This window comes from Pongo abelii, chromosome 11 (genome assembly GCF_028885655.2).
Source record: "Pongo abelii isolate AG06213 chromosome 11, NHGRI_mPonAbe1-v2.0_pri, whole genome shotgun sequence".
NCBI lineage: Eukaryota > Metazoa > Chordata > Mammalia > Primates > Hominidae > Pongo > Pongo abelii.
The window spans coordinates 145,818,513-145,832,463 of record NC_071996.2 but is presented as its reverse complement, the minus strand read 5'-3'; positions in this window follow the sequence as shown (position 1 = coordinate 145,832,463).

Genomic DNA, 13,951 nt, shown 5'->3' with positions numbered 1-13,951 from the left:
GCAAAAAATTCATTTGACAAAATCCAACAACTTTTGAAGAGTAATACATTGAACAAGCTAAACATAGAAGGAAACTTCCTCAATCTGATAAAATCCTTCTAAGAAAAGCCCATAGCACACTTAAATTTGAAAGCCCAAATGCTTTCCTCTTAAGATCAGGAACAATACAAGGACGTTCACACTCTCGACTTCTATTTAACATTGTCATGGATGTTCCTGTGAGGCAATTAGGCAAGGCAATGAAATGAAAGTCATCCGGATTGGAAGAAAGAAGTCAAACTCTATTACAGATGACATGACCTTGTTATATGGAAATCTCTAGAAACACATACACACACTATTTTAATGAATAAATGACTTCAGAAATGTTGCTAGGTACATGAACAATATACAAAAATCAATTGTAGACCTATATGCTAGCAATAAAAGATTCAAAAATGAAATTAAAGCAATTTCATTTACAATAGCATCGACGAATAAAATAGGAAGAAATGTAACAAAGATATGACTTGTTACTGTGAACTACAAAACACTGTTTAAAAAATTAGATAAATAGAATGATATTTTATGCTTATGGATTGGAAAATTTAACATTGTTAAGAGCAAATTGATCTGCAGGTTCAACAAAATCACTATCAAAAATTCCAGCTCAGCTGCTTTGTTTCTAGAAATTGACTAGTTAATCCTAAAATTCATATGGAAACATAAGGAGCTATAAACACCAAAAACAATCTTAAAGAAAATTTTAAACAAAGTTGTTGGATTCGTGCTTCATGATTTCAAAGTGGCACCACCAAGCTACAGTAGTAAAAACAGTATGACAGAGGCATAAAGATTGATACATACATCAATGAAATTAAGCTGAAAGTCTTGAAATAAACCCTTATATATCCTCTCGAACCCACCAGTCACGCGTCCTGCCTTCTAGCCTGCATGCGGCAGATGAGCTGAGACAAGGCGCCAGATACGAATCACAGCTGAAAACGCCGCTCCAGCCTGGTGAGCAGGCTGTCTGCACTTTCACAAGACTTTTCAGCCACCTTGAAAAGGGAATCCTGAGAATATTAGATCCTATTGCAGGGTTATGGGTGGGAAATTGTTTTAGGATCTCCCAATTCCTTGACTCTCAGAAAGTCAAGCTGAATGTCCTGCTGACAGGAAGGTTTGTGCGCAGCTGAGCTCCACAAGGCTGCCAGGCCCCGAGTTCCAGGGAGAGGCCGGCCAGGGCCTGCTGCCATGCAGCTGCCCCAGAAAATCTGCAATGGAAATTTGCCTCTCAGTACTCACTCAACTTGACTGTAAAGCAAAGTGCAAAGAAGACTGGTGTCAAAGATAATTAAAAAAAAAAATACAATGAAAGCAAGGCCTTTTAATCAAGAGAAAACTAATATGAAATGTCATTTTTCTGATCGTTGGACTGAAGAATCAAATACGAAATTTCCTCATTGGTCAGACATAAAAGGCAGAGGTAATAAAGGTAATATTAGAGGAGGCTGGACATGGTCTAAGAGTTTAAGTTGAGAAACAGAGCTCTAATAAGTGGTATGGTCTCACTTAGCTAAAGTGGGGCTCTATAGGCTACGCATTTGTAAATACTCATTGAGCTGGCTGAGAACAAATTGATAAGGATTTCTAAGTGGATTCAATGACAATTATTTTTGATGGAAAGGTTGACCTGGTTGAGCTTGCTGGTAACCATTAGATTATACATTAATAATCACTCAGTGTTCAGTGGTATCAGGATCAGGCAGTCCAGGTCTAATCAGGGGCTTTAGCCACACATATTTGCATCAGAAAACCCATGCTGAACAACCCTGCCATGTGTAGACCATAGGTTTAAAGTCTGGGTTTGTTGCCCAGGAGTCATCTTTGTAGTAATGTGTCCACCTTCCCGTGGTCCTCATGTTTAAAATCACCTTGTTTTAAAGAATGTGGTTGGTGCCTAACTGGGGTTTGTTTGGTGTTGGATGAATGGATCTGCATCTGTTTTTAGAAGATAATGGAAGCACTGTCAGGACAGTGAAGAAAATAAAGCCCCAGCATGTCCAGATGTGTGCGGCCACCGGAACTCCAGATGCCACATGGAAGGCATGTCCAGATGTGCACGGCCACCACAAGGAAGGCATGTCCAGTTGTGCACGGCCAAGACACGGAATGCATGTGCAGATGTGCACGGCCACCAGAACACCAGATGGCACAAGGAAGGCATGTCCATCAATATACGAAGATAATCAAAGTCTTTCACTAGGTAGGTTTTGTCAAGAAGAGTGTAATTTTAATATTACAGCCTGGGTGCCCCTGGAGAACATGACAGCTAGTGAAAGGAGCTGGTCACACAAACACACACACTATGTGATCCCATTTAGATGAAGTGCCCAGAGTTGGCAGATACATAGACACAGGAGGTAGACTAGAAGTTTGCTAAAGTCGGGGCTGAGAGGGCCGGAGGGGTTGAGGGAGGTGGGTAGTGGTACCAGGTTTCTTTTGAGGTGATGACTATATTCTAAAACTGATTGTGATTGCAGCATTGGATGCGTAATTCTGTGAATATACTAAGAAAGATAGATGTAAAATCCAAACACATCAAATTACTAGGAACATTTTGAGATCTGCACATTTGCCAGGGGCAGGATTAATAAACAGAACTCAGTAGTGTGATACTAACAAGTGAAGACCAATAACAAGAAAATGCAAATTAATCATGGATTATGCTATCAATAACAAAGACACAAGACTTTGAGTGCAAAATAATGAAAAGGATCTTAAAAGTAACAAATAGAGTCATAGAACAAGTCATGATTTAAAAGAGTTTTAATAACATTGAGATATCTGTAAAGGCAATTCATTACTCTAAAAATCACAAAAGAACTCAAATTTGACAAATTGGTCTAAAAATTGTTATGGATGGGCAAATGTCCAAGTAAAACCAAGATGATTTTGATTCTTCTAATCAAAAGAACAATGAGGTAACATATGCCTTACCAGAGAGAAATACTGATTATTAAGTATTAATTAGCACATTAAGACACTGGCAAATAAAGAGACAATAAAAGTGTAACAAGCATTGTTTATTCAACAGGAAATGGTATGTGATATAAATTCTATTAAATAGGAAGGAAAAAGACAAATCTACTCTTTAATCAATAATATTAGAATGAGTCTATTCCAGATTGGAAAAAATTATAGTCACCAACCTCACATTATCCCAAAACAATAAATTCAATTATATAAATATGTACATAAATTCAATAATAAACAGTAATCATTGAAAAGAAATACTTAAAAGTATTAAAGAAAATAAAGAAAAGAAAATAAATATAGAAATAAATAAGGAAAGAAAAAGATTAATATATTTAAATATGTCAAAATAGAAAGTTATTTGTTAAAAAATATGGTCAACATACAAATAACAAATAAGTAGACTCTTCAAAAGTTTCTTACAAATAAATCAGAACAAAGGGGAAAACCAGGTGCAGTGCAGGTGGCTTGTGAAGGCCCTTGGAGTGAGGAACCACGACACTGAGCCGCTTGGTTCCCCGGGATGAGGAGCTGCTTCATTAGTTTATTTGCCTCTTTAGTGCTGAGGGGCAAGAATCCCGCATAATAGGAAGCTGCATGGCCACAGGATGGAAGGAGGCATGGCCACAGCCATGGCCACACGACCAACCTCGAAACCTCACACTCCGGGCAGGAAGCCTCCAGGAAAGGCCACACGTTGATTCCACTTTTATGGATGTCCAGAATAAGCAAATCCTAGAGATGGAGAGTAGATGAGGGGCTGCTTAGGACTCGGGAGACTTTGGTGGTGATAACTCAAGGGTGTGGGGTTTCTTCTTGATTGTGGTGATAGTTGCATGTCTCAGTGAATCACTAAAAATCAAGGAATTGTGCACTGTAAATAGATGAATTGTATGGTAGGTGAATTGCATCTCAATGAAGCTGCTACCAAAATTAAAAGGAAAAAGGAAAAATGGGAATCAGCTTAGCCAGTTACTACATTCTGTTCTTCAACTGTTATTTTGCCAAAACCCATCAAAAGATATGGCTAAAATGGAAGCATCTTACCATTTGCAAATAACAATGCAACACAACTGGCCTGTGAAACACGCAAGAAAACCCGGAGAATCCAGTTTCGCCAGCAGACAGCCGGACCCAGAAAGGCTAGTAGAGTCCAGTTTCACCAATAGACGGCCGGACCTGGCAAGGCCAGGAGAGTCCAGTTTCGATAGCAGACTGCCAGATCCATCAAGGAAGGCTGGCACCTGGTGAGGTTGACAGTGCAGGCTGGGAGCTCACTTGGCTTTTGGCTCTGGTGTTTCAGATGTGGTGTCTCACACAGGAGCTCAGCTTCTCTCAGAATAGTGGACCCAGTATTGTTTGTAAAGCCCTACCACTAGCTCAATGTCCACGCACAGGGAAAGAGCACAGCGTCCAGAATTTCCTGGGGGCCAGAACTGGTGCTAGGTCCCACAGTGGGAAACCTCAACCCAACGCCTGGGAGTGCTCTTGGGAACCAGCACCTTCCTGGGGCAGGAAGAGGTGACAAACCCGTGGCAACACCCGCCCTGCCCACCACAACACCTGAGTCAACACCTGCCCACCACAACACCCACCTACCTTAATACCCACCTACCACAACACCCAAGTCAACACTCACCCCCCAAAACACCGGTCCACCGCAACACCCACCCATCACAACACCCAAGTCAACACCTACCCACCACAACACCCATCAACACCCGTCCACCACAACACCCTCCCACCCCAACACCAGCAGCAACACCTGCCCGCCACACCTGAGGAGCCTGGGGCAATCACCACCCCAGGCCCCGCTGAGGGGAAGCTGAGGTCTGAGCTGTCCATCACTGGCTTTCCTTGTGCCGATCTGAGCTTGGGAGAAGGTCACGGAGAGAGGCCAGGTAGGCTCTTGGGCAGTCACTGGGACTCTCACAGGAAGGGGAATGCAGGGGAAGGGGCTGCAGGGCCAGGAATGAGAGGGGGTCCCAGGGCCTTCCATCACATCAGGAGGAGATGAAACTCCTGGGCCTGGGCGGCGTTCCCCAGTCAGAGGGAGCCCGCTAGCCTCCTCTGAGCCAGTGCTTGGGGAGGAAAAGGGATCGAAGGTAAGTTGGATTGATGGTTCCATCATCAGGTGGGGTTGAGGTAATGATCGAACTGACCAGCAGTTTAAGGGTTTGTTAGTTGTGCTCTGGGGACAGGAGCAGGTTAACTGAGTGTGTTTGAGGGACAAAAACAGAGCATTTATTTACTTATTTATTATTTATTATTTATTTATTTATTTATTTTTGAGACGGAGTCTCGCTCTGTCACCCAGGCTGGAGTGCAGTGGCACCATCTCGGCTCACTGCAAGCTCCGCCTCCCCGGTTCACGCCATTCTCTCGCCTCAGCCTCCTGAGTAGCTGGGATTACAGGCATGCACCACCACGCCCAACTTTTTGTATTTTTAGTAGAAACGGGGTTTCACCGTGTTAGCCAGGATGGTCTCGATTTCCTGACCTCGTGATCCGCCCACCTCGGCCTCCCAAAGAGCTGGGATTACAGGCGTGAGCCACCGCGCCCGGCCCAGCATTTATTTTTATAATTCACAAAGCCAAGACCACTAAATGAATGCCCAGTTGAAGACATGACGGGGATTTTAACAGCCTTAGGAAGGACCCCCCCGTGCCGGTCTCTGTATTCACATGGCGTCAGGCTGTCTGCGCGTCGGTGCAGGAGCAAATATTCCCCCCAACTGGTTTTCTGCCACGTCTGAGCGCTTTGAAGATGCTGAGGTCCTTCGGTGTGGCCATGGCTCACAAAGGACCCATTTGGTGGCATTGGAGGCAGCTGCAGCCACCTGTGCCTTGATTCAGGTTCCTGCTAAAACAGAGAGGGCGCAGCTGCCGACTGCTCCTCCACAGCTTTCCTCAGAATGCGGCGGGAAGCACGGGAAGCACGGGCGCTTCTGCTGTGACTGACGTGATGACCGTCCCAGAGGCGCCTCCTCCACAGCTTTCCTCAGAATGCCGCGGGAAGCTCGGGCGCTTCTGCTGTGACTGACGTGATGACCGTCCCGGAGGCGCCTCCTCCACAGCTTTCCTCAGAATGCCGCGGGAAGCACGGGAAGCACGGGCGCTTCTACTGTGACTGACGTGATGACCGTCCCGGAGGCGCCTCCTCCACAGCTTTCCTCAGAATGCCGCGGGAAGCACGGGCGCTTCTACTGTGACTGACGTGATGACCGTCCCGGAGGCGCCTCCTCCACAGCTTTCCTCAGAATGCCGCGGGAAGCACGGGCGCTTCTACTGTGACTGACGTGATGACCGTCCCGGAGGCGCCTCCTCCACCCGCCACATCCCACAGACCCGAGAGGCCTTGACTGGAGCAGGCCCTGCCCATACCTTGGTTTTGAACTTGACGCCTTCAGAGCTGTGGGGGAAGAAACTTCGATCGCTTTAAGCCCCTGGGTTTCTGGTAACTGACTACAGCAGGTGTGGGAAGCCAGCATCCTTCCACATTGGTGCGGAGGATTCTGAGATGTTCAGCTAGAATTGGCTTTTTACCAGGGTGCAATTGAATTGAGATATCGTTTAGTACAAAGTTTAAACATTTTGATGGAGTACATCAATTTTTTAACCTGATTATAGTAAACTCTTTGCCTAATAACAGGTCATGAAGATTTCTCCTTATGTTTTCTTCTAAAATGTTTATACCTTTGAGGTTTTCATTTAGATCTATGATTAATTTTAGTTAAATATTCATAAGATGTGAGGCTTAGATTGCGGATGTTTGCACATGCCTGTCAACATGACTCATAACCGTTTGTTGGAAAGACTTCTTCCCTCTGTTAACATTTGCATATTTGGCATATTTGTGTTCTGGACACTGTATTCTGTTTCAAGGATCTATACGTTTGTTACTCTGCAAATGTCACCATCTCGACTACTGCAGTTTTATAGTAAGTCTTAAAGTAATTTTATGTTTTCTCCAACTTTGTTCTTCTTCAGCATTAAGTTGCATGATCTATGTTCTCTGCCTTTCCATATAAAGTTTAGAATCAGCCTGGTTTAAAAATTTTTGTGAAATTTTAATTGGAATTGCATTAATCTACAGATCAATTTGGGGAGAGCTGATGTATTTACCATGTTGAGTCTTTCAATCTACGAACATGTTTCTCCATTTATTTATACATATATACATATATGCAAAACTTGTCTTCATAGGCCTCTTGTAGTACATGGAGATCCTGTACACATTTGGAAAGATTCCTGCCCAAATGTTTCATTGTTTGGAACTGTTATACAAAGGCATTTAAAAAAATATTTATGTCCAATTATACATTGCCATTATATAAAACTATGATTGGCTTTCTATGTAAATGTAGAAATACGGTTTGTTGATCATAAATTCTACTTGGCTAAATTCATTCATTATTTCTGGGAGTTATTTATTTATTTAGTTTTTGTGTTTCTTGGGATTTTCTGTGTGTAAAATCATGTCACCTACAACTAAGGACACTGCTGCTTTCTCTCCAATCAACATGCATTTTGTTTCTTTTTCTTGCCTTATTGTACTGACTGGGATTTTAAGTATGATTGGAAAATCTGGGCATCCCTATCGTCTTCTTGAGTTCACTGAGAAAGCATGAGTCCCTCACTGTCGAGGGTGATGTCAGCTGTAGACCTTCTGCAGATGCCCTGTTCAGGTTGGAGAAGTTCTCCTCTAATCTTTGTTGCTGAGTTTTTATCATAAATTGATACTGCTTTGTCAACTGCCTTTTGGCATCAATTGATATGATCATGTCGTTTTATTCTTTAGACTGTTAATGTGATGTATTGCATTAGCTGATTTTACTTTTTTAGCTATCAAACTAACCTTGTATTTCTGGAATAGATAGCACCACTTGACTCTACCGTGGTACTCTTTAGTCTCTTCGTTTATTGTCAGATTCAATTTGCTAACATTTTAATGAGGACTGTTATGTACATGTTCATGAGGAATACTGATCTGTAGCTTTCTTTATTTAAATGCTCTTTGTCTGCATTTGGTGTCCTGATGACTTGCCCTCATTAAATAATTTGGGAAGTCTTCCTCTTCTTCTATTATTTGAAGACATTATGTAGAACTGATGGCATTTCTTCAAGAAATATTTATTAGAATTTCTTAGCAAAAAAATGGGCCTGGAGATTTCTTTGTTAGAAGGTTTGGGACTACAAATAACCCTCTGAGGGTATTGCTTTCACATGGGGTGAGTTTGTGTTTTCTGAAGAATCCATCCATTTAACCTAAGTGTTGAGTTCATGTGTGTGGAATTGTCATATTATTCCCTGTTTATCCCTTAATGCCTGCAGTGTCTGCAACGATGACCCATCTTTCTTTTCCAATGTTGGTAAACTGTGTCTCCCTCCCATCCTTTTTTATTCAATGGTATTGTTAGAAGTTCATCGATTTTATTCAAATTTATTCGAAGAATTAGGTTTGGTGTCATTCATTTCTCTATTGTATTTTAAAATAATTTTGTTGTTTTTTATCTTACCTTTATTATTTCCCTACTCCTGCTTGGTTTTGATTCATTTTGGTTTCCTTTTTCCACCTTTTAAAAAGTGGAAACCTACATTATTGAGAACTTTCTATCTTTTTAGCATAACCTTTATTAATAGAGCAGTGTTACCATTCCTAACTGTGGACTTTTGCCTATTTCTATTTTTGGTTTTTTAAATTTTTATTTCAAGTATTTTAGAGTTCCGGCACTTGGTGAATTCACATTTACGACTGTTGTTTTCTTGACCCTTTTGTCATTATTTATTTCTTCTCTTTATCCCTGGTGATTTTGTTTGCTGCAAAGCCTACTTTGCCTGATACTGACGTGGCTTATCCTGCTGTCTTCGAAGAGGGTTTGCATGGCGTTTGCTTCACTTTTCATCTTTTGATTTTCATTCTATCTCTATCATTATATTTGGGGTGATTTAATTTTACACAGTGCATTGCTGTCTAGGAAATAAAATGTATGTAGTTAACTTTTCACATTTTGCCTAGAATCCATATTTGCTAGTTGGAATTTATGAATCCATCTCCACGTAGGTCTCCTTCATCTGCCCCTCCAGTGACAGGACAGTTACAAACTAGTTCTGCACACCGAGTCTCCACAAGAAAGTATTCTCATTTAAAGCATTCCTTTCTCATGCTTTTTTTCTTTTTCTCTCTTGTTAAGATTGGATAATTTCCATTGATCTATATTCAAATCCACGGACTCTTTGTTCCATTCTGATATTTCTTTACCTTCTGCTGTAAGTCCCATCCAGTGAGGATTTTTTTTTTAATATTGCCCCTCCATTCTAAGATGTCCATTTGCTTTATATTTACCTCTTCTAGTTCCTTCCTGAGATTTTCTCCATTCCCATTGGATTCAAGAGTGTTTGTGACTACAGGTGGAGTGATTTTCATGTTTTTGTCAGCAGATCACAACATCTCAGTCATCTTGGCATGGGCATGGGCTGGCTGGCTCCTGTGTGAGTTGAGATTTTCCTGGTTCTTCATATCCTAGTAAGGTTGAATTGCATTCTGGACACCATGAATATTATGTTAGGAGACTCTGCGTCTTATTTTATTCCAGTGAAGAATGTTGATTTAGTGTTTGTTTGTTTTAGTGAGCATTAACCTGATTAAATTCAGGCTGCAAGTTTCAATAACATTTTGTGGTCTGGGCTTCCACAGCCAGTTCTTTTCCTAAAGGCTTCGGTACTGTTTGCATCTGCCCTGTGTGTGCACCTCCAGGGTTTAGGCTGAGGTCTGTTCATGAGCTCAAATCCACATGTGAGCAGCTCAGGGCAGCCCAGGAGGCCACATGCCACTTACCAAGACTCTCCCTCTCCCAAATCTCCCTGAAATGTCCTCTCTCCCTGGGACCCCTCATTTTCGTTCTCGAGCTAGAAAGCTGAGGATTTAGTTACCTCTTGAGCTGTGCAGTCCCACGGCTGAGCCAGGCCTGGGCAAAGCGTTGGGCAGACAGAAGGAGAAAGAAGCAGTTGGTCTGGCCCCACCCTGCTGGAGCCCCACGTGGAGGTTCCCCTGTGGGGCTGGGTCCTGCCCTCTGCCATTGTCGCCGCAGCTGCTGCCACAGACCCAGGTGATTGCCGGGGGTAGGCGGGGCGATTGCAGGGGCAGGGGGCAGGGTGTGGTAGGGGTGGGGTGTCCACCCTTCCCCTTAGGTCTTCTCTCCATGGCCCCCAGCTCAGACTGCGTCGTCTTTCCTGGAGTGCCCTGCACGTAGCTCCTGAGCGCTTCTGGACCCTGCTTCCTTGATGTGGGCAGGGGATGCAGGAGGGGCCAGAAGCCTCCTGTGCAGGCCCGTCTCAGCGAGGGCTCCAGGTGGCTCTGGCCAGAGACCTGAGAGTCTGGCACCCCCAGAGCCTGGCGGGAAGCAGCTTGCCCAGGGGGGCCGGCTGGATTCTGTGCCAGCTTCCCGGGGCTGCCTAACAGCATTCCAGAGACTGGGGGCTTCAACAACAACAGAAATCTATTCTCTTTCGGTTCTGGAGGCCAGAAGTCTCTGAGATCAAGGTGTGGACAGGGCTGGCTCCTTCTGAGCTGCAGGAGAATCTGTGTCACCTCCCTCCAGCTTCTGGCATTTGCCGGCATCCCTGGTGCTCCTTGGCTTGTAGAAACGCCCGTGATCTCTGCCTCCCGCTCCACGTGGCCTCCTCCCTGTGTGCGTCTGTTTCCAAATTTCCCTTTTGAAAAGGGCAGCATTCATCGGATGAGGGCTCAGCTTGATCTTCGGCAGAGATTGGAATGTGTCCTGATGTCTAATCCTCAGTTCACAATCAGAGACACTGGGAGTTAAGACTTCACCCTCTTCGGAGGGGGCACAATTTAACCCACAACAGCTTCTTCCTTCTGAAGCTAAAGAACGAGTAATACTGAAAATAAAGTGAGGGCTCAGCTCCTCAAGAAACATACCCACACCACTGGGGCAAGTAAGAAGGCCCCACCACAGTGGCCACATGGGGACGGGATGTGATTTGCATGGAAACTTCTTTATGCTTTCATGAAACCACGTGTTTCGGGGCTCAGCCTGCGGTCCCGGGCTTGGTGAGGCAGCTGCAGCCGGACCAAGGCTCAATGCAGCACGAAGCTTTTTCCAGAAGCGAGAGGCAGGCAGTGAGGTGTCAGAGGGCCGGTGAGAGCTACGCAGGAACAGACGCAGGGCGGGAGCAGGAAGTGGGGGTGCGTGTCACAGAGGATGCTGTGGTGGTTAATTTCACGTCACACTGGCCGGGCGGTGGTCCCCACGTGTCTGGTCAAACACCAGTTCTGGATGCTGCTGGGTTATTATTTAGATCAATCAGCATATGGGGCACCATAATCCTGAATGCCTGGTTTGCATGTCACTTGGGAGGAGTGAGATGAGAGAGTGTTCTTAGAGAGACGCCGCCGTGGTTCTAAGAGAGTGTGCCTTCGGAGAGCTCTGGGAAGAATCCAGGACACGCTGGGGAGAGTCAGGGTGGGGTCCCGCCATGTCCTCCCCTCCCTCTGCACCTGCGGTGATGTCTGTCCCCCAGCAGTGGCCGGATCATTGCAGAAGTTGCCACCCACAGGGTCGTTCTGAGCCAAACTGCAGTCAACAAAGAAGCCAGGTCCCAAACACTATGGGAAAAATAACCTTCACAAAAAGCTCGGCTTGTGTCACTCCAGTGAAGTTTCTAAACAGCTGTGATCAAAGAAGCAGAGTCAGGAAGGGGCACAGGCAGTTGCAGGCTCCTGTCTGCTGAAGCACAGAAACCTCACAAACAAATCTCAGAGGCACCTCCTGGAGATGACGTTGAGTCAGTAAAGACAAGCCCCACCCTCTGCGAGGAGGACACCCCGGGGGCTCAGAGCCGGCTCAGGCCTGCCGGCACCATCTCCACCAAGCTTGTCCAAACCACGGCCTGTGGGCCTCATATGGCCCGGGACAGCTTTGAGTGCGTCCCAAAATAAATTCATAAACGTTCTTAAAACATTATGAGTATTTTTGCAATTTTTTTTTTTTGAGACAGAGTCTCGTTCTGTTGCCCAGGCTTGAGTGCAATAGCATGATCTTAGCTCACTGCAACCTCTGTCCCTGAGGCTCAAGCAATTCTCTCACCTCAGCCTCCCTAGTAGCTGGGATTACAGGCATGTGCCCCCATGCCCTGCTAATTTTTGTTTTTTAGTAGAGATGGGGTTTCACCATGTTGGCCAGGCTCGAACTCCTGACCTCAAGTGATCTGCCCTCCTCGGCCTCCCAAAGTGCTTTTTTTTTTTTTTTTTAGCTCATCAGCTAACATCAGTGTTAGTGTATTTTATGTGTAGCCCAAGACAATTCTTCTTCCAATGTGGCCCAGGGAAGCCAAAAGATTGGACACCCCTGATCTACACACTGGGTGAGCCTGGACAACCAGCTGAGCCTCCCTGAGCCTCTCCAGGCTGCGCGATAAGGACGATCCTGGTAACTTATGCGTTAGTGTAAGTGCGGTGCAGAACATTATCGCTATTGCAGTAAAATCCACCCAGAGCCACATCCCTCTGGCAGTTCCCACCCTCCCTGTGCACTGTGTGTGGCAGGTGCACTCTGGAGCTGGAGACAGCAAGAGGTTCAGCCTCGCCCCTCCCTTCTGGAGGCCAGGCCCAGGGACATCTGCCACTGGGCGAAAGATGCTGGAATTAGGGACAGTGAATCAGAAAACTCTTGCCTGGAGACAAAGAAATAAAAAAGGAACCTGCACACCGGGAGTGAAATGAGGAGCCTGCAAGCCTTTGGACCTGGAGCATCCAATCCGCCTTCTGTCTCTATTTGAGAAGGATCATTGGTCTTAGGTCTTCCTTTAAAATTATCTTAATAAACAGTAAAGAATTTATGTTGGTGCTTATGGTTCCTCAAGCATTCCATATTTATTTATATAAATTCCTCCCGGCAGTTAGACACTGGTTCTATGATGACATATTGTGAATGGCATTGAACATCCAAAGTGATATTAAGTGCTGTATCTGCACTCAGTATATTTTTAAGACAAAAAGAAAATGAGTGCCCAGGCACCATCCCTCTCCACATCTGACCCTCCGCAGGACACCCCTCTCCGCTGTGATGCACAGCCAGGGAGGGTGGGTGCCTTCCAGGCCGAGGTGCACCCGGAGCGCTCTCTGTCTCCGGACACAGCCAGGCTGCACCTCACCAAGGCTTTTGGCTCCGGTGGTGTCCATGGGACTGGCACCCCAGCCGGATCTGCTCTGAACCATCAGCCTCTCTCCTCCAACCTCTCCTAGTGGTGATTTCAAAGCTGTTTCTATGGCTAAGTAACAGGATGCTTTGTTCTGAAAGCAAATGACGGTATTAAAAGGTTAGATCTGTCACAAAACTTATAAAGGGTTTTGGGATGGGCATAGAGTTTCCTGGTGTCCCTTCAGTGGACCGGGCATTGTTCTTCCGCCCTGGGGCCATTCCTCTCTGCAGGGCCTACCTTTCCCACTGTGCTATCCCACAACTGTTAGTTTTAGAAAACAGCCAGGAAAATGATTCCTGCCCATAGAGACACGAATGCCTGTTTTCCAGCAGAGATACTGGGAAGAGGTTATTCCACGCTACATTCTGTGCCCTGTGGCTGGACTAATTTCATTTCATTGTAGGAAAATCTTATTTTACCAGTTTTAGGTTCTCTTTTAACCAATTTTAACATCTTACTGGGTTCCTCATTTATTAATGAGTTAAAGAAAATCTTTGGCACACATTCTTTTTATATTTCTAAGAGAGTCGTGATTTTACTTTTCAAAACATATCCTCTACCAAAACAGACACAGTCACTGCTCCATGGTCTAAATGTAAGCACAGCCTTGGAAAGTGCTGAGGAGGTGAGGGGCTGGGTAGCGCAGGGCAGCTTTGGTTTTTATGGGCAGCAGGGGTTTGCTGTGGCCATGCATCTCATGTCTGTTCCT